The sequence below is a fragment of the Prorops nasuta genome, unplaced genomic scaffold, assembly GCF_024137725.1.
Source record: "Prorops nasuta isolate Cenicafe-Biocafe unplaced genomic scaffold, Cenicafe_Pnas_1.2 PNAS00096, whole genome shotgun sequence".
Lineage (NCBI taxonomy): Eukaryota > Metazoa > Arthropoda > Insecta > Hymenoptera > Bethylidae > Prorops > Prorops nasuta.
In genome coordinates, this window is record NW_027116893.1 from 150,376 (window position 1) to 170,112 (window position 19,737).

Here is a 19,737-nt window from a genome sequence, read left to right on the forward strand (position 1 = left end):
CATTACACGTATAATGTTAAGTGTATTATCAATAATAATAGAGACCAAGGGTCTGAAGTGAGATTGGAATGACAAAGGAGTTAGGTAGAGGTGTTGAGGAAGTGTGTGTGCGTTTGTGTGAGAGGGGGAGGAGGGATGAAAATAAAAAGGAGAGTTTCAGGAGCTGACATTGGAGGTGTTTTCTGGGAGGGGGGGGGGGGGGAGGGTATGGTCTGGGAATTGGGGATGAGGTAGGTACAATTAGGTTGGCACCCTTGGGCACCATTCCTCTTATTCCTCACCGTGCCTGTCTTGGTTCCAAAGTCCTCCCCCCAGATTGAACAGTTTTCTGGTAAAAGGGAAAAACCAGTCGCGTTTATCCCCGGGGCACGACAAACTCACGAAAAGAGGATAGACGCCAGCGGGATGTCTAGTGGGTGGGGAACGGGCTCGAGACTCGAATCTTCCAACTGCTCTTGCTTGCTACCCTGCATAATTGCGGCGAATTAAATTCGTCTCTCGCGGCCTCAATGAAAATTACTCCGCATCCCTCTCTCCGCGAGTTATTTATTTTTCAGAAGCTTCCGAGCTATTACACGCCTCTCTAACCAACCCTTAAGAATTCAAAGAAACTCCCCGATAGATAGCTACAAATTGATATATACTTTGCGAGGGAATACAATATATATGTGTATATATATATATAGCTGATGTCTATTCGGAATATAATCTCCCAATGGTTTCTCGTATTTACTCCATTTGTTTCGGCGAATAATGAAACTAGATCTCTCCAAGTATCCACATCGAGAGCAGAATGCTAAATACTGTGTCCCGCGATGAGAGACACAACGATTGAAAAATATAGGTTAACGAGGTAGCCGCTATTTGAAAAATTTGTAACTGCGGCATAAACGAATGCTCCGACAGCAAAGTATGAATTTTTATAAATTTTTCGAATGACAGTGGCTGGCGGAATGCCAAGTAGGCGCCGTATGGAAAATAGCGTGGTGAAAAACGATGTTTTCTAACACCTGTCACGGATTCTGTCGAAAATCGATGGTACCAAAATGTTTCTATAATAAAACCTGCCTTCGATATACCAAAAGTTTATCCGAAAATAAAAAAAATCCCAAATTACGAGCAAACGAAAGCACGGACGCTGAGGAGAATAACTCAAAAAAAAAAAAAAAATCAAAGGGGTTGATGGTGGAAAAATGAAGGGACGCAATGACGGAGCATACGAATATAATAATCCTATTGAATAAAATATTTCTTGGGGAAAATTTGAGGAAAAAATGGAGCAGTCTCGCCAATAGCAGTGCATTTTCGCGAGCCATTATGAGAGAGAGGAATATGATTCAGTGCAATTTTCTTGTTTACATTAATGGCAAGGGCAGCTTGGAAATAACCATTTGTTTCAATGACGTTTCGCAGAGGTAATTAACATTTTGTCGCGGAAGCGCGTGAGCGACAATAGCTTCGGGCTCGCAGCTCCCTAAATGCACCCGTGCCACCCCCTCGTATACACATGACCGCCCATCGGAGTAAAATTTCATTCGAATGATAACGGGGGGTTGTTGGAACTTTTTTCCATTCTTTTTTTTCCTTTTTGCCAATGGTCAGCCACGCGTGGCTTGTATCCGGGAAGGGTTCGATGCTTAACAAGGGATAACCTCGTTAACCGGCGACCAGCTTGTGTGTTTTACAAGTTAGGAATTAGGTTGATTAGTAGGAAACCGGAGCCTGAACTACCGTGAACGAGCCACCTACTGCAAGTACCGAAAGCTCCGCTTGCTACTTGCTGCTTCAACTCTCTCTCTCCCTGCTTTCTCTTTGTACCTTGCGTAAACTGCCAAGGACCAGCCCCTTCCTTCTGGGAATCCTAGCCAGATTTCCCCCAAGAAGCCTTGATAAAACTGACGAATCAATGTGCTAAACACACGACTCTGTATAAGTTTTTATCTATAGTCAATAATTATCCCGATGGAAAATGATACACACAATCATTGCTAAACTTTAGGCAGAACTAAGACAAAATAAAGTAATGATAAAGAGAGAAAAATTATTATATATCTAATCCCCAACCTTTGACCTCTCTCTCTCTCTCTCTCTATAGGTGATATATATATTTTATCCAAACACTCTTAAGGCCAAGTTTTTCCATTTGGCAAGGCCTCCCAAAACGATATGCGATAATAGACAGCGCGTATCTGCGTTTGGACGTGAAACGAGTTTGGAGGGACGTAAGAGATTAATGGCGCTTGTAAATCAGACTCGATGCTTGACTCTTCCCTAGTCTCCCTCATCCTTTTCACTCTCTCTCTCGCTCTCGCCCCCTCGGGTTGGCTGGATCCTCTTTAGGGCGTTCGCCGGGCCGTCGGACCACACGCGTGACTGGTAGCTGCTGTTGCTGCCACCAGCCAGCAACGCTCGCCTCGTAGCTGCTGCTGGATGGTCGGAATGGATTCACCGAGAAAGAAACGCTCGCACCAAAAGTCGAAAAGCAGGCGTACAAGATTCATGGAGTCACTAGTTTTCCAGCGTACCGCAATTTCTTTCGGGATCGGAATCTCTCTAAGGAGAACTGCTGGAGAGTTTTAAAACTTTCAAGTAACGTACTGCCTTCCATAAAGACGAATTTTCTTTCATACAAATGGCGAATAATTCAAAGATCGAGCACGTACCACTGCCAAAGGGAGACGAAGCTTGAAACAGTTTTTATCGTGCGCAGCTAGGAAAAGGGTGGGGGTGATATTTCAAAGTTACATAATTCCGACTGGAGAGTTTTATTCCACCTTTTTGTTTAAACGAGACGTACGCGCGAGAAATAGCTGCGGATGGCCAAGCTTCTCCCGAGCCTCGGAGAAGGGATTTACCGATGCGGCAGAAATCCAATTTTTTTCTTTTTGACAACGAGACTGCTGCTTATCGCGCGGGGAGTATCGTCCAAGTGGGATTTTCGAAAACTGTTCAGTTTTCGCGAAATAAAGCAATTCTAATCCGAAGGAACGTCTGTTTTCCAGTTAATGAAAAAAGGGTCGATAAATCAATGGTTGAAAGACCAATAAAATAAAGGCGTAGACAAACAGAGTTACACTGAAAGGGTAAAGTTAGTATCTGACAGGGTAGACGGGGGATTGACGCCTTTGTTTTATTGGCCAGTCGTTTATTGACATTTCGCGTCCCCTGCACATCGACGGGGGTGGAATTTTTAGAAAATCAAGTTAGAATGATAAGTCTATTCCCATAGGATAATCTATATCCAAGGAACGAGACCACTAAATTCTTCGTATTATCGTTGCATCGCATTGATATTTTTCAAACGAGTCTTTAACATTCGATTAATTAGCAGTGCGCGTAGGAAAATGTTAACTGGAGATTAAACATGAATTCGGCTGGTGGGAGTATAAAAGGTAAAAATAAAACATGTTCGGAGAGGCACGAGAGCTCGTTTGCCTTGGATTTGCCTTGTATATCGTGTTTCGGGTGCAAGGGCCATTAATTTAAAAGGGTTTTGTGCGTTCTTAAGTATTCTGGCATGGCTAGCATGTCTGGTGTGTAGCGAAGTGGGCGTGCGTGTGCGGCGGGAGTATACACTCATAAGTCTCTAATAAGCTGGATGTTCTCTCCAGAAATACATCGCTTAAAAAGTGCCGGGACATTCGTCATTGTAAATTCCGGTGTTGCCGCGAAAGGAGGAACGCCAAAGTCACTTTACCAACAGGAAATTACACGTCCTTCTAAGCCATAAGTTTCGGCTGAGGCTGTGGTTGCCAGTATTCGCGTTTTGCACCCCCGACTGTTACCCCGCTCCAACCAATCCCTCCTGTCAACGAATATTCTCTCGTTAAGAGCCAACAGTTACTAAATGATTACTACCTAGAAATGCTGCGCTTATCCCACTAACAAAAACCAATAGGAATAAATTACAACTACTTTACTTCTTTCTCTGATGCAAATGTAATTACGCAATTTTCTGCCGTTCGATCTCTTCCTACATTTACAAATAGGATAACATCTGTTTTAAACAAAAATAATACAAGTTATTTCAATATTTGTGTTAATTTTAAAATATTCAATCTATAGAAAGAAAATTAAGCAAGTTCCCTTTATTCAGGGAAATGGCAATTGTTCAATTGTCAGAAAAGTTTTGAGAAAATATAGCTGGCGATACAGCGAAGCTTCTCGTTAATGTTACGTGGCAAGGGTCGACAGAGTCATTAGAAGAAACCAATTGAAACGGGACAGACATTTGTACTCTGAATACCAATGGGATTTTGGAATATCGATGAGAGCGAGGAACTAGTCGTTTCCCGCGAGCTTCTGTATATATATAAATTTCATTGAAAATAATCCACGTTTAAAACGACCGAGTTCTCTTACATCGATTAACATGAAATTAATTTTACAAGTCCTGTATATACGTATATATTTGCAGTAACGCTATTGTTGCAAGAAGAGAATCCAAGGATTTAAAGGGGACCGAAGGACATCCTGGATAAGCGTTACAGATTCACGTAGCTATATAGGGTAGTGAAAAGTGAGTTGGATTATTGGGTTGATGTTTGGAGGGTGTGGCTTCCCCACTAGGTTTTCCTCGAAATTAATTATCCCGGAAACAAAGACTCGACTCCCTTGGAGGCTCCCAAGTTGCAGACAGGACTCTGCTGCTGGGTAAACCTCAGTTTCTAATAATCGTTCAGCTGCGAGGCTGACGCGAGGTGCCACACCACGCCACGCCACGCGGAAGGTGCGTATAGCGAAGGAGAGTGGAAAAACGTTTAAGGACGGTCGAGGGTCCGAGAAATCCGTCCCTTAAGACGACAGAAGTGGCTAATTAACTCGTCAAACTTATTACGATTTTCCTAGAAACTTTTACTCCTCGCAATTTATTATCAGCTTTCATCCACGACCCTTCTTCTTCGTTTCTTCCTAAGAGATTTTCACTCTGACAAAATCTATATCGATTCTTCTCTCCCGCGAGTGTTATTAAAATTACGCGTTAAAGTAATCAGAGAACGAGGACAAAGAATCGTAAATAATCAATTAACAAGACATGTACCGTACTCGAAGAAAAACCCGAAGAAAGAATTTCTTGATGAAGTGCATTGGACCTCGTAATTAATTCGGTAAAATTATTCGTTAAAGCCCCTGTACATGGCTGGGGTCGTTAGCTTTTGAGGGAAATATTCGTGAATGCGTACATAACGAGGTGCATGTGATCTCCAGTTTGCACTCGAGACGCGAACTCGTCTCAATAAGGAGCGTTGCAAGTGCAGCTGCACTTAAACACCACTTTTGCCTCAATACAGCAAAGGAATAATACCTGCACGACGTTTTGCACCGTAATATCGCAACGCTTGAACCTTGGAATCATTTTTAGCATGGACGAGAAAGCCCGGAAGATTTGCAATAATGAAATATAATTATATAGAGCAATAATAAAGATTTCATGGTCGATTCGTTTAATTCTCTTAAAAGCAAGCAGCTATAAAACGTATATATATATTTAGCGGAAGAGTGAGTAGCGGTACACCAAAGGGAGAATATTAACTCTTCGAAGGATGAACTTGAGACATTTGAAGGGAATTCGATTGCTGTAAAGGATGGAGGAGGATAATATCTAGACTAAATCGCGCGCGCGCGCGCGCGAGTCTTTCAATTAACTCGAGGCGCTAACTCGAGCAACATTTTCGGTAATATCGCGCTGCAAGTTTTGAATTTCGAGCAAATGGAATGATGATAAAGGGTGAAAGAAAGAGAAGGGGTGGGGGTGGGGGTAGAAGAGTAAAGCTAGCTGACTCCATCCAGCGGAAAATATCAGGGCGCAAAACGTTTCCTTTGATCCTTGATCCGAGTTCTCGAGGAGGATTTAAGGGGCATAGATGAATCGCGAGAGAGAGAGAGAGAGATGCGTGTGCGTGTTGGCTTCGCTATAGCTAGCTGGCTGCTCCTACGACTATCAGAGGTGCTGCTAGACACGATCCGAGCTACAGACGTTATACGAGATGACTGCTTTTGCTTCACTTGGATAGCCGGCGGAGCGTGTAGCTAATATCGAGTGCCCCTCGGTGTCATTTCCTTCCACTAAATTATCAGTTCACAGTATATTTCTATCCCGATGCTTCACGGATGCTCTCCTACGATAGCCGTCTCTTATAATTTGCAAAGTCTTCCAAAAATAAAGGAATCTACCTTTTACTCTCTCCATCTTCCTCTCTCGCGGATCCTTTTTTCCTTCCCTTTTTATTCAGCCTCTTTGCCCCTTCCCCTTTCTTTCATCCTCTTCAATCAAATTTAAGTGGAAAATGCTGGCAATTTACTTTACTGGCCAATATTGGAAACAGCTTGGTGTCGTTTCGCTAAATTATTTACTCATCGCTCGCTTTTGGCCTGATATTTCACGGTCGCTTCGTCCTGTGACAGAAGACTGCCTATTAAAACTTGCAAAGTAGCCTTAAAGGGGAGAACCAAAAAGGATTAGCAGGAAGCTGCAAGTGGAAAAAGTGCTTCGATGGGCCAATCTGGTAGAGCGTCCCTTTTCAATCACAAAATCCTTCTAGGTATTCATGTCAAGTTCCAATAAGTTTGATCAAGGACAAAATCGAAGCTTCGAATGAATAAATAATTACCCTCGATATATATATATATATATAATTATCTAGCTAATTAGTCAAGAACTGAGGAATATTCCTCCAAGCTGTTCTTTCCCACTGCAAAACTATATTTCAAAGTGGTAATCAAGATTTATAAAGCGATAAGAAATTTTTTCAACAAGTTTTCATCTTCGCTTTGAAAACTTTATCAATCCAATTTCATTCGACAGCTATATATATATATAACATTAGATTTTCATTTTTTATGGGATAGAAGGAGGATAAAACATCCGAGGGTCAAGATAATTATTTGAGACGAGAGCGAAAAGTTTTGGAGGGGAGAGAAAGTACTTTTTTCATATTATATTCTTGGACAATCGTTTTCGTATTATCGTTAAATCGGAAGAACTACACTCGAAGCATCCGCTCACTCTTAACGGTATACAAAAGTGTGTGTGTGCGTTCACTGTTTTATCATAAGTTTCCACGAGTGGGGGGACCGGAAGTTGATCGATGAAAGAGGATCGAGTTTTCAAATAATATCAGATCGGTGCAAGGACTACGGCTATATGTGTGTGTATATATATATATATATATATTTTGAGGAGAGCTGTGGACTCGGGGTGGACCCAGGCGAATAAACGAAGTGAAATATAGGAGAGTCGTTATTGGCCCAAGTTCATGATTGTACCGAGTCCACCTAGCTCCCACGATATAGAGAGCTGAAACGGTTTCCTTGAGGGGGTACTTACACTTGCGCTCGTCTACTGCTACGATATGGTCGCTTAACACGCGAAATTCCTGATTCAAGTATTAATTGACTCAGTTTGCATTATGTGCATGCTGAACAAATTAAGATATTCGCTCATTTCATGCTCGTATACAGAGACCAACTTAGCAAGGATGTTCCGCCTCCATTTAATGTTTGTAAATTAGTTTTAAGAATGTTAACGTCTAGTCTTATTAAACTAAAACAAATTTACATCATCCTACTTACACAAATGAAGTTAGAATCAAGCCAAAATTTAATTTTACTTTGGTAATGCAATCTCGAAATATTCTCGGCGGACGTGAAAACTGACGATCGCTGGGAACTAGATGAGTTACCAAAATACAAAAGCAATTTGAAGACCGAGGAGAGGTGGAGGGGGGGGGGGAGTACCGTCGGATCATAGCATTGATCAAGACTACTTTGAAATTTTGAAGCAAGGGGAGAATCCCTGAGAAATCAGTAGAAAAGCTCGAGTTTGGTCGGACAAGCTAGAATATAGATGGAACATTATATTGAAAAATTACATTTCGCCATAGAGGGGTGCAAGGAATGTTAGTCCACGTTAAGCGTTGCACCGAGCGCGAGCCGAGGCAATCTTTGTCATTGGTTCGCGTGTTTCCTGAGAGAGTGCCAGGCAGGCTTCCAGCAGCAGCAGCAGCAGCAGCAGCAGCAGCAAGGGGCTTCTGGACGAAAGTTCGAATTGAAATATTAATTGGTCCTGCTGATGCAGAGCGAGGCGCGAATGTATACGGAGGAGGAGGAGCTGGGTGAATGAGGGAACGGAGCGGGATGGAATAATTTATTATGTTCCGAGACACAATGTGCCTCTTGTGGAACAATGCTCGACAAGGGGTGGGGAGAGAAGTGGAAGAATAATTTGCAAAAATGGAATTCTGCCCGAGACAACAATGTTCGCTGACACGCGCGCGCGCGCGCGCGTATACAATCGGCCGGGGCGGAAAAATAATTGCGATTCGTTGCGCGACTCGCCGCCCAGCAACTTGACTCGTGACGAATGAAATTCTGTAAAATAAAAAGGAAGGAGCAGCGCATGCAAGCTCGAGATATACGGGAGCGCGAATGTATTATTGTCGCGCCATGAGACGGCTTGAGAGAATGGGACAAGCTAATGTGCATCGCGCTATTATTCCTTTCCCTTCAACCGGCTCGTGAAATTGTCCCAACGACGCGCGCGCTACGCTCCGCGTTAAAAGAATATTTCAATAGAAGCCCTAATTTCACCCAATTTCGCCGAATTTTCATCGAATTTTCACCCCGACAAACTACATTCTCGAGCAACACTGTAATAAGTAGTACGAACCTATAATTAGTCGGACATTCGTTTTGATCAATAATGCACGATGCAACTAATCGGCCGTATGTTTTCAGCCGATAAATTTCGCTCTATCTTGATAATATTTAGGTGTGTGACGCGTAAAAAATTCTTTGACCCGATCAGATTGGATAGGTCAATACCGGGCGCAGTTTATTGATTGGCTACTGCTACCGAATGGAACGTGGCCGCCAATGCTTGCTGTGGAAATCGCGAAGCTCTCGATTACCGGCTTGCGGAGATACGAGTCCGATCCGATAACGAATTCCACCGAGTTTACAGCCAGTTAGAGCTTGCGGATAGTCGGGGACCGGTTACGATAGTGACCAGATTGTAGGCCGAACGCTATATACTTGTGTAAAACCAAAGCTGCGTGTTCGGAATTGCAACGAATCTTAAACTAAAAAGAGAGTGGCTATAAAATACCGCTGGTTATACGCTGACGGAGCAAAGACCGCCCTCGAATGATAAAGAGGTTCTAATTGTCTTGGAACGTTGATTTAATCAGTATACATTAACAATAACGAAGGGAGAAAGAATTTTATTGTTCATTTGGTGCAATCGCTGATGAGCGTGGCAAGTGCGAAATGAGATTGCGTGCACTTTGGTTAAAATAATCTAAACGCCTAATTTGATTAAACGAGCAAACAATCCGGAAGAACGTGGAGTCGGGGAGCTCGTTGATGAAAATCAGGAAGCTGATTTATCATCCTATTGTTTCCGAGCGATTGGTACGATTACAGGAACACGATTACGAACATACCTAAAGCGCAAACGGTGCATTTGCCTGAGTGTACGAGTAAACAACTCGAAGCGGGCGCGGAACGAAAACCGAACTATAAACTGAATGTGTTTGCTGGCAGCCCTGAAAAGGTGGTAAGTCGTCCATGAGGGAATTGGGGGGAGGGGAGGGGGTGGTTTGGTAGGCAGTAAATCAACTCGGAGCCCGTTAAATTATTAGCACTAATAACCCAAGGCTCGAAAGAGAAAACGCTCCTCGCTCGATATTCAATTACATTTCTGTGGCTCGCGCGTGATTTCTGTTACTGACATACCTGTGTTTCACATCTAGCCGAAAACCCTTGGATTTATTCGTGGTTCGAGAGAATTGCACTATATATCGCAGGATGGAAAAGTTATCGCGTTGGAGTATATCGCAACGACGAGATTCCATCGGTTTGCTCGAATTAAAATAATTCCTCCGAGTGGAAAAGGTAGGTCCGATCGCAAGGATCATTTTTCACAATTGGCAGTACAGTAGTAAGAGTATACAGACTTTATAATTAAGCGTGGGTAATAAATTTTTGTCGACGCGATAGGGGAATGAAAGAAGTTGGCCAATTGAATAGTTCCACGACTAACGGCTGGCCTTCTGACGGCAGTGCTCGCCTTTGGCAGCTCCTATAATTAGCGCGCTCAAGTTTCGCGTAATTAAGTAGTCTCGGAGTCTTACAATCGTGTCAGCCTCGGTCTATCTTGGATCAGATTAGACCGAGATCTGGCTTCGTCTTGTCTCTTTGACGTCATCTTCGCATTCAGCCTGTGTTTCTACCTGTAAAGGGCTTGTTTTACCAAATAGCTACGTGCTCCGATAAGCCACTCACTCGTTTCTCCTCGTTCAACTTCACTCTTCCATTCAACATTGTTATTAACCGTAAATGATGAGTGTCACTGAACACGTCCGACTATTAACTGGCGTTATCTACTTTCTCTTTAAAAGCAGCCCATAATTAACACGCGCTGCGTTAATTTTACGATGGTATCGTGCTGTTCGTTGTAAATGCTACGTATATATATATATATATATATATATATTTATACAAGTGTAAATTATAAGACAAGAGATGCAATTATTGCAAAGCTCTTAAATATTAACTTGCTTTCTTATACAGCGTTCATCCTTACTCGCGTCTGCTTCAGCATGTTCAATATCCATGGCAACTATACCCCAGTGTTAAAAAACTACATAATTCAGACCAATCTCTGTGATTTATGCTCGCCATTCCATCTTCGGTGTAAGTGTAATAATTCTCACACTGCCTATCCAACGATATACATACATGTGTGTATATTAATCGCAAGTTGAATTACGATGCACGCCGAGATACACTTGAGGCAAAAGTTGAAGACGTTTTATACGTCGGTTGGCTGGCTGGCCAACTTGTAATTTGTTTCGAATTTACATAGAATTACTGTTGCGCGCAGTGGAAAAGGAAGGTAGGCGCGCGCCCGAGCGCTCGCCTCGTGGATTATGAAATTCTTCGAAATGCTTCACGGTTTCGCGCACGAAAATACAGCTGCCACGCCAAATAGCATGATGTATATTAAGCTTAGGGGGGAACTTGATGGAGCCAGTTAAAATTTCGAGTTTCAGCCTGAGGACTTTTGGCAGTTGAAAACTTTGCTAGCCTCCAAAATGTGAGATTCGAACAGTTTAAGAAGCTGCAGAGCCTATAAGAGCGAACGATAGAAGCTTTGAAGTACCGTGCGGAAAATAATCTAACGGTTCAGTGACTGCTTCTTGTAAAACCGAATAACCGATAGACAGAGAGAGAGAGAGACAGCTGTATTGGACGAATGCCAGGAACGGCCGACTATACACTGACTTTACTACTTATTAAGAGAGCAAGCGATATTTCCATTAAAATACGTACATGGGTCTCTCAAGCTAGCTCTTTATTTTGTTTTTCATATTTATTAGAAAATTGTCTCTTGCTTATAACACGCGACGGATAAAACGCGCAACTATGTGCTTGCACAGACGACGTGTGTGCAAGTCGTTCACTTCCTGATTGTTTATTCTGCCGATAAGCTGCGTGCGCATACACTCTCTCCACTGTTGAAGCACCGACCTAATGCACCCTGAACTACCTTTGTAAACGCGAATCTTCGGTCAAGTGTCGTCTTCTGGAATATATTCGAGTTGTTAAATGGTAATATCTCTTGAACAAAGAGGATAAAGATACGAAATGTGATTTTCCCAAAACCCACGTAAATTAGCTTAAAATTTGGCAAATATCTACCAGTGTAATCACGGTCTTTAATTAACGAGCTCCCACATGAATATCTGTAGATAAATGATTCAAGTTCATTTTGCAGATGTAATAATAATCCATGTGCAGAGGATTGTTATTATGGTCGAATTTTGGGGATGAAGGGGTGATTTTGCGAGTAAACCGCGGGACGCCACGCTGTGTTTAAGAATTATCGTGAGAGAATTGTTATAATCTAGGAGCTGGTATGAAAAGTTAAAGGCGAAACGCTCGGTGAACAAGTGTCAGCCAACCGGACGTTATAACGTCAGGTCTACGTCGAATTAACGGACTGACGGAAGCGGAAGTGAAGCCCTCCTAGGCTAATAATATGAATCTTTACTGGCTCTTCTTAATAAGCTATGAGATATAAAAAATAATCCTGCAAAAAAGTTTCTGCTCTTGCTCGCTCACCGTCTCTCTATACAAGCTATATTTAAAGTGAAAATAATTTACAGGCTAACAAAGTGAAAAGTAATACTACCAGTTAATATTGAAATCAATAAAGCATACATATATATATATATATATATATATATAAGAGCATTGAAAATCAAATATGTATTAGTTCAATCCATAATGAGTATCATGCCTTATAAAAGATTAAAAGCTATTCTCTTCTGCTCTTTTTTTACCACTAGCTATTTTATTAATAATTCATCCTCGCATTAGACTAATTTCACCATTAATTTACCATCATTTCGTATAAAAATACAATACGATAAATCATACGATTATACGCCATATCCCACACGCCGAGTAGAATTTATAATAATGCCAAAAATGTCTCTTATTTTATTTTCGTCTCTCGGCCAATCTATTAAAATAATTCGAGCTAATAAAAGTTTTTCTTCGGTATTTTAATTTTCTTTCGGCTACCTACTAAATTTTATCGAGATTTTTAGTCGAGCTCGTGAATTGTTTTATGATGAGCTGTACGAGCGCACAAGCAGGGGAAAAATGAGGGGGATATAATGCAAGAGTAAAAGGAAGTCTCGGTAAGGATGAAAGAGAATAAAAATAGAGAGGAAAGGCCGAGAGCGATATATGGAGAGGTGAGAGAAAAGAGAACAGAGAGAGAGAGAGAGAGAGAGAGAGAGAGAGAGAGAGAGCATGTGTGTAGCTTCCGGTCCCGAGTTTAGCGATTGAATTCTGGTAAAGGCGCGGCGGGCGGGCGGGCAGAGCCAAGTTGCCGATAACAAATGGTCGTACCGCCCCTGAAGGACAACGGTGTTACGCCGTAGTTCGGGCGTAATTCTGCGTCGGCCCGACAGGCCCGTAAGTCACCGGCTCAAACGAAGCGTCGAGGTATTAATTAGAGTTTCAGCCCAGGAACCGCGATCACTTATCACCAAAGCTAACCTAATCTGTGCAGCCGTCACGCGTCCCATGCGTTCTCGTCCCTTATAACCGTGTGACCCGACTCGAACCAACTGCCAAATGTCATCCAAATTACGACGTTGCTCAAAAATCTCTCCGATCCCCCCCCCCCCCCTCCTCTTTCCTCCGACCATCAAAATTTCGCAACACATACTTTTTTTTCTAACGGTATTTGAATTTTTTTAGACATGTATTTTTGTTAACGAAGGGATGCGAAGAGTGATTTGTTTATAACTATGTTATTTTTTCAATCGTCGGTTGATTTTTATAACTTGGGTTATTTCTTTAAAGCTTTCTACGTGAGGAGAATGACAATTTTCGTTGGAGAAGCAAAGCAGATTTTCCTACCCTTGCATCGACTAGGGTAGGCACCCTCGAAAACTTGGCTTGATAAACATCTGCTTGACGAACAATTTTCCCTTTCATCTGAATTTCAACCCCCTTCTTTCACTTTTTCCATTCTACCATTCTACTTTTATCGAAATCTATTGTTACGCAATATCCTTCCTTTATTCACACGTGTTCCTCGCGATGCCTTAAATTGATAAACGTTAGAAAAAATCTAAAAGCAAAGTCTTGTTTAAAAAAGAAACTGTATATATAACATGGCTTTTCGTTCTTTCTTGATGAGATTTTCATCGTTGAAACTTCCTTCTATTTTTTTCTCTAATTATTAAAAAAATTGAGAATCGCCTTGGAATGATAGTAAGCGAGAATAAAGGTTGCTTAAAAATATTTTTATTAAGATTCAATCTGTATATCGAGAGAGAAAGAGGGGGGTGGAAGAATGGGGTGAATTTTTCCATTTCGTTCGACTAATTAGAACAGTTCAGAGGGGTTTGAAAGACTTAGCAGCGTTAATTCCGAAATTTGCAGAGGCGTCAAAGCGGAGTTTGTCGTTTTTGAAAGGCTCGAGACTGCGAAAGCTGGTGAATAGCGTCAGGAAAAACTCGATAACTATCTGCTTAGCTCTGCAAGAGTTTTATTCGCACGTGACTTCCGGCTGGTTGGATTTGTTAAATCCGTGACTGACTGACGCACCGTCGTATCAGCATATTTGTGATTTTATTGCTGCTTGGACGGCACGGGACTATCGCCAAATCGAATTATAAACCACTCGAGAAGGGAAGGAGAGAGAAAAAGTTTGGCGTCCGACGAAACTTTTAGCTATACTACTTATTGGTCGTTAGATTTGCACGATTAAATAAAGAAGGGATGATCTCCATCGTTTGCACAGCGAAATATTCGTAAGGTCGCGCAGGCTCCCAATTGACTCGCAGTGAGAAGCCAGTGTTTTATGTTTAACTGCAATAAATATCCATACGAGAGTTACATTGTTATTGGACTCGGTCATAAATACCACCGGCAGCTCGTGAATTGTGAACTGAATCGAACAATGCCAGCATTGAATTTGCACAGTCGACCACGGTTCACCATATATATCCCGTTTCTACTTACCACTTCTATTAATCAGCTACCAATAATGAAGAAAGCAAGGAAAAACAATAGAGTCTCCGATTGTTCTATAATTCCAACAATTTCTTTTCAGAAGCAAAAATCGTTCAATGCTTTAATATAAGAAAGCTACGTAGCTTTTCTCAAATTATATCAATATATATATATATATATATATATATATAGAGTATTAGTAATTAGTTGAAAATTCGTAGCTTTAATAAAGCACAGATTATATCAAAGGTTTGATTGTGTATGAAATTCTTATCAACAAATACTCCATCCTCTCTATTTAACGTATTGGTATAATTAATTATATAAATTTCTAGATAAACCGCAAATTTTGATCAGAAGCAAATCGTAGAGTGATTGGATAAGAGAGCTTTTCGTATATAACTCATATATGATTAAATCATTGTACAAAGAGTATCGTTAATTGATTCAATTAATTAAAAATTCGTAGTTTTAATAAAACTGCAGAGATTATATGAAAGCTTTGATTGTCTATCGAACTCTTATCACAACGAATACTCTAACCCTCTTTGTTCAACTAATCAGTAATCAGTTATAAATTGCGAGATAAACCGCAAATAAGCGAAGCAAAGCTTTTGGAGCAGCGCGGCGCGGCTCGGTTCGGCGCGGCGCCGGGCGTCTATTGATTCTTCGATTATCTTGCGAATCGGCTCGCGCACTATTTATAGATACACGGATCCTTCCCTATAATGTATAAATTTATGATTATCACGTACTTTGCAATTACGTAATTGGGAGGCAAATAGTATTGGCCGAAAGAGGGGATGGCTGGATGATAAACATGGCTCGAAATCGTGAGTATCGATTGCTTTAAATTCGGTCGAGTTCGCACGACTCCAAACGTACAATGCCGCCATTAAAATCTCGCTACATGGACGAGCATTCGCAGAAACTGCACGTGGATAATTATTATTCGTCGAGTCTCGAAGAAGACTGAATATTAATCACTCTTTGCGATGTTACGCGAGGCCTTGAGAGTTAAATTGCTCAAAAGTGTAAGAGAGTGGAGAGGGGGTGGGTCACATTACCATTCTGTTTATTGCCAAAGGTATCGAGGCTTGATACTTTACGAGGATTAAACTTGCAAAAAAGTGGGAATGGGGGGTAAGATTTATTAAGAAGAAAAGATGAACGAGTAAGCGGACTGAATAAGCAAAAGGGGAGTGAAAAGAGTGGGGGATGTACGGGGAGGGTAGCTGAGTCGGAGGACGATAGATATCGTTTGGCAGGTTGGAGAAACCTAGCCTTACCTCGATTGCCAAGCCACCCCCTCGAAGGAACTACCCTTCTGCTTTAAAGCCCCTGTGGCCTCGAGCTCGTGATTGGAGTTGACGGATAGATTCGGTCGCCCTATCAAGACGCCCTGTAAACGGTATCCATATTTGAAGATTATTTACAGGTACTCTAACGAGCATCTAATGACTAATCTAAATGTCATTAATAAATTATCAGCTCGATATTATCTCGCGTACAAACAACGATAACTGTCGATGAGAATCCCTCCCTGCATTATTCATGAAATAAAATGTGTCGCGTTATGACGAAAGGGCTCCTTTCAAATATTTAAGTACAACTTTGCCGAGTCTCGATTGACGAGGCGGCGCACTCGCCCAAAAGGATAAACAGAAAGAGACACGAATACACATATATATAGATTACAGCATAATGTGCGGAGCTACGTGTTTCCCACGATCCCCCTCCAGCTCCCCTCTCGAAACATTTGTCTCATCTAGCTAGCCGTAGTTTCAGCATGTTAATTTAGAAACAGTGGTGGAAGAATAATATGAGAATCCGTGCTATAAATATGCATGAGCAAATAAATAAAACATACATAATTAAAAAGTGGGGAAATTCAAAGCGGTCGAGAGGTAGAGGAAGAGGGTGCGAGAGTGATAGGGTTCAGCAGGGAGTGGGACGTAGAGCAAAGTACAGTGGTATAGAGAGGGAGAGAGAGAGAGAGAGAGAGGGAGAGGGAGCCAGAGATGGAAGGTATCATTATTAAATCAGCAGCCGCTCATGCAGTCCTGTCACGATTTCTGTATCGGCAACGTTAAGGCCGCAAATAGAGTCGTCTGACAGGGCTGCATCTCCAGCTCGCGGAATTATTAATTTTAATTACGGAACTCCGACAGCACAAGCTGGATGGAGAGAGCGAGTGGTCGAGGGGGGGAGAGAGAGAGAGAGAGAGAGAGAGAGAGAGAGAGTTTAGCCTGAGAGCGAGCCGCCGCTCTGCGGCTTACGTAATAAACTTACACCTCGGCATCGGCACCTCCGTGTTACGTTGTATTGATTAAGCGCAACCACCCCCAACCCAACCACGAGTCGACGAGGGTCTTGCCGAGGAGAGAGCTACCCCTTTGCAGAAGGGGGATGGTCGGCAATTAATATTATTTATCGACGTCTTAATCGGCTGGCCACATCTAACCGCCCGTCGCCCGCAAACCGCAACTCCCTCTCGCCCCTTCGACCCCCTTGAGTCCCCTTGGACACACCCCACCCACACCCCACCCCCTCCACAGACATCCCCCCCGGGAAAACAAGCGTGGGTTAGCTTTCGAGCGATGTTTGCAAAGCTGTAATCTCCGTGTAATAATAAAGCCTCGCGACCATCTCGTTATTTCACACTGGAATCATGCGACCCGGGGGTTGCATGATTTATTTGAACAGCGAAATTATTCAGATGACGATTGCGCAGCCTCGAGCGTTGATTAGCTGAAACACCGACTGAAAGCTCTGATCACCGTGAATATATAGCCTCAAAGTCACTTATGATTGAATTTATTTCCAATTCAATTCGACACTCGGAGGATCGATCGATTATGCTCCACTTGGAGGGGGGAGGGATTTATCACGATTTTCCATCGTTTTACGCAAACTTCCTGCAACGTTTACGTCGATGCAGGGCCAAAACCACCATTGGTCGCGAGAGGATCCGCATAACACCGTATATATATAACTTTAATTTATCCGGATTCTATCGACGAAACTTATCGATGAATCGTAGAGAATGCTCCCCCCCCCCCCTCTCCCGTGCACCGATGGAATAAAGAAGCTTTGTGTAAAGCAACAAACTATTCGAGCTTGTAGCTCTCCCAGTAGTTACAGCCGTTCAATGGCAGACTTGGAATGTAGGGTGAATATGGCAGTTGCAGAGAGGGTGAGGGGGGGGGGGGGGGGGAGAAAGAGAGATTGTAAAGGGATATAACAGCAAACTGCGAAATGAGAGACTCGAGGAAGATCAGCGCGAGTCCGGCGGATAGCCGTTGACGAGAGTTCTGAAGAGTAACAGATACTAACGGAACTTGGTTAGTGCTAGTCTGGCTCCTCGAAATAGCTAGCTGCTGGTACACAATGCGCGACGCGACCAACCAGTCTTCCTTCTCTCCACAGCTATTTCATCAACGAGCACGAGGCAAAAGCTCCAACGCAAATTCAATGGAGGAGCGCGAGGTTTCAATTAAACGACATAAGACTGTACGTTCGATGGGCTTTCACTCGAGCAAACGGGGAATTACTACTGTTGATAAATTCTCTTTAATTCTTGCCGTTCTTCTCCTACTTTTCTCCTCTATCGAGGGCTCTACTATATATATAACTGAAAAATTGAAGTAATAGAAAAGTTTATAACTGAGATTTAATTCGAGAACGTAGAAATTCAGGATATAAAAGAACCTCTGGTGTATTTTGGTCCACAGTGCGCGTGCGTTATACCGGTGGTTGAATGGTGGTGGGGATGATCAGTTCTGGCGTTTATATAGCTACTCGTAGGGAATTGCAAGGATAGCCTATGGACTTGAAAGTTTAACCTCTCTGTCAAATATAAAACTAAAATGTTCAGCTTTTGAATGTGGAATGGCGTTTGAAAATATGAAAGCTTCGATTTATTTAAGAGCATAATTGATAATTTTTAGGTGAAATATTGTACGATCGATAACTCATGAGCTTGCATTATATATAGGACACGTGTGAGATTGTCGGTTTAATTTTAGTCGAAACTGCTGAAGGATGGACGAGTTTTTAACAGGAGTCTAAAAGTGTTGGAGAGTTAACGTAGCTGAAATTCCGTAATTGATACGAATCTTTAGACGAGGTCAACGCACAGGGGGCAAATACTTTGGAGGGAAAGTGGGAGGGTAGCGAATTAAGGCGGGGCTCGAGAGGAGGGTGGAGAGAAGAAGGGAAGAAGAGGTGAAATAGGGAAATAAGGAGGAGAACGAAGCAGGACGTAGTACTCGAATTCGCGAGTCGTATAAGAGGAGCTGGAAAACTCAAAGAGGATAAGCGAGAAGTCGAACTGTAAACGAGAGCAAGTTCCAATCTTCAATTTAGGCGAGTTCTCCAGTCGCGAATCATTCACTCTCGTTACTTATTCCCTTGAAATGAAAATTGCTCGTACGTTGAACGATCAAAGAACCACCACGAGCTATATACCGACTCTGCATTTCCACGACTCTATTCTATACATTAATATCAATTATCTCCAGCTGTCAAGCAAGCTTATTATGCTCCGGCACTTCTTGCTTTTTTACGTCTGCCTCATTTTACTCGAAAATGAAACGTTTTTACGACCAGTCGTACACCGAACCCCCGGTAAAGAATAAATTTCTCAAAGAATTTCATTAAAATTAAATCAACAGAAATCGCGCACTCTGCGCGCGTTGGTGGATGTGTACACTATTAATATTAATCTTGGAGTTGCATTGTACCTTTCAATGGAAATATTTCTACTTTCTTATATATATATATAGCACACAGACCAATCTCCTGTAATTACAAGTTTCATGCCGGATGGATCGTAGCAGTAAGATATGGCTCGTTGAAATTCAAGTATGTTTTTCGATCGATCGAAAATAATTAATGAATACTTTGAAGAGAAGAGAGCCTCGGCTGGCAAGGCAATTTCACGAGAACGCGATCGAACGAGCTTCTCATTTTGGAGTCTGCTCGGGTGGCAGACGTCCAACGCTTGGCTTGTCCTTAGCAAGTCCAAACCGCCGTAACCAGATTAACTACATCAACCATCCTGATCCTCCATTAGGGCCCAAACAATCACAAACAAACAACGCCAGTCTGTTAACAGTTCGTCGAGCTTTTCACGAAGCAATTTGCAAAAAACTTATTCCTACGACAATAAAATAACAGAGAGAATTCTAAAAA

The 19,737-nt window shown here is 42.2% G+C and overlaps 1 protein-coding gene across 1 annotated transcript in view; it reads right to left on the minus strand.

Annotated features, from left to right (window-relative positions):
- LOC136784904 (uncharacterized) overlaps positions 1 to 15,878 on the minus strand; it is a 118,895-nt gene extending 103,017 nt beyond the window's left edge. Inside the window, exon 1 of the mRNA XM_066745844.1 lies at positions 15,831 to 15,878. The gene's annotated coding sequence lies outside the window, so the exon portion shown is untranslated. The remainder of the gene's footprint in view (positions 1 to 15,830) is intronic.
- Between the last annotated feature and the right edge of the window lie 3,859 nt (positions 15,879 to 19,737).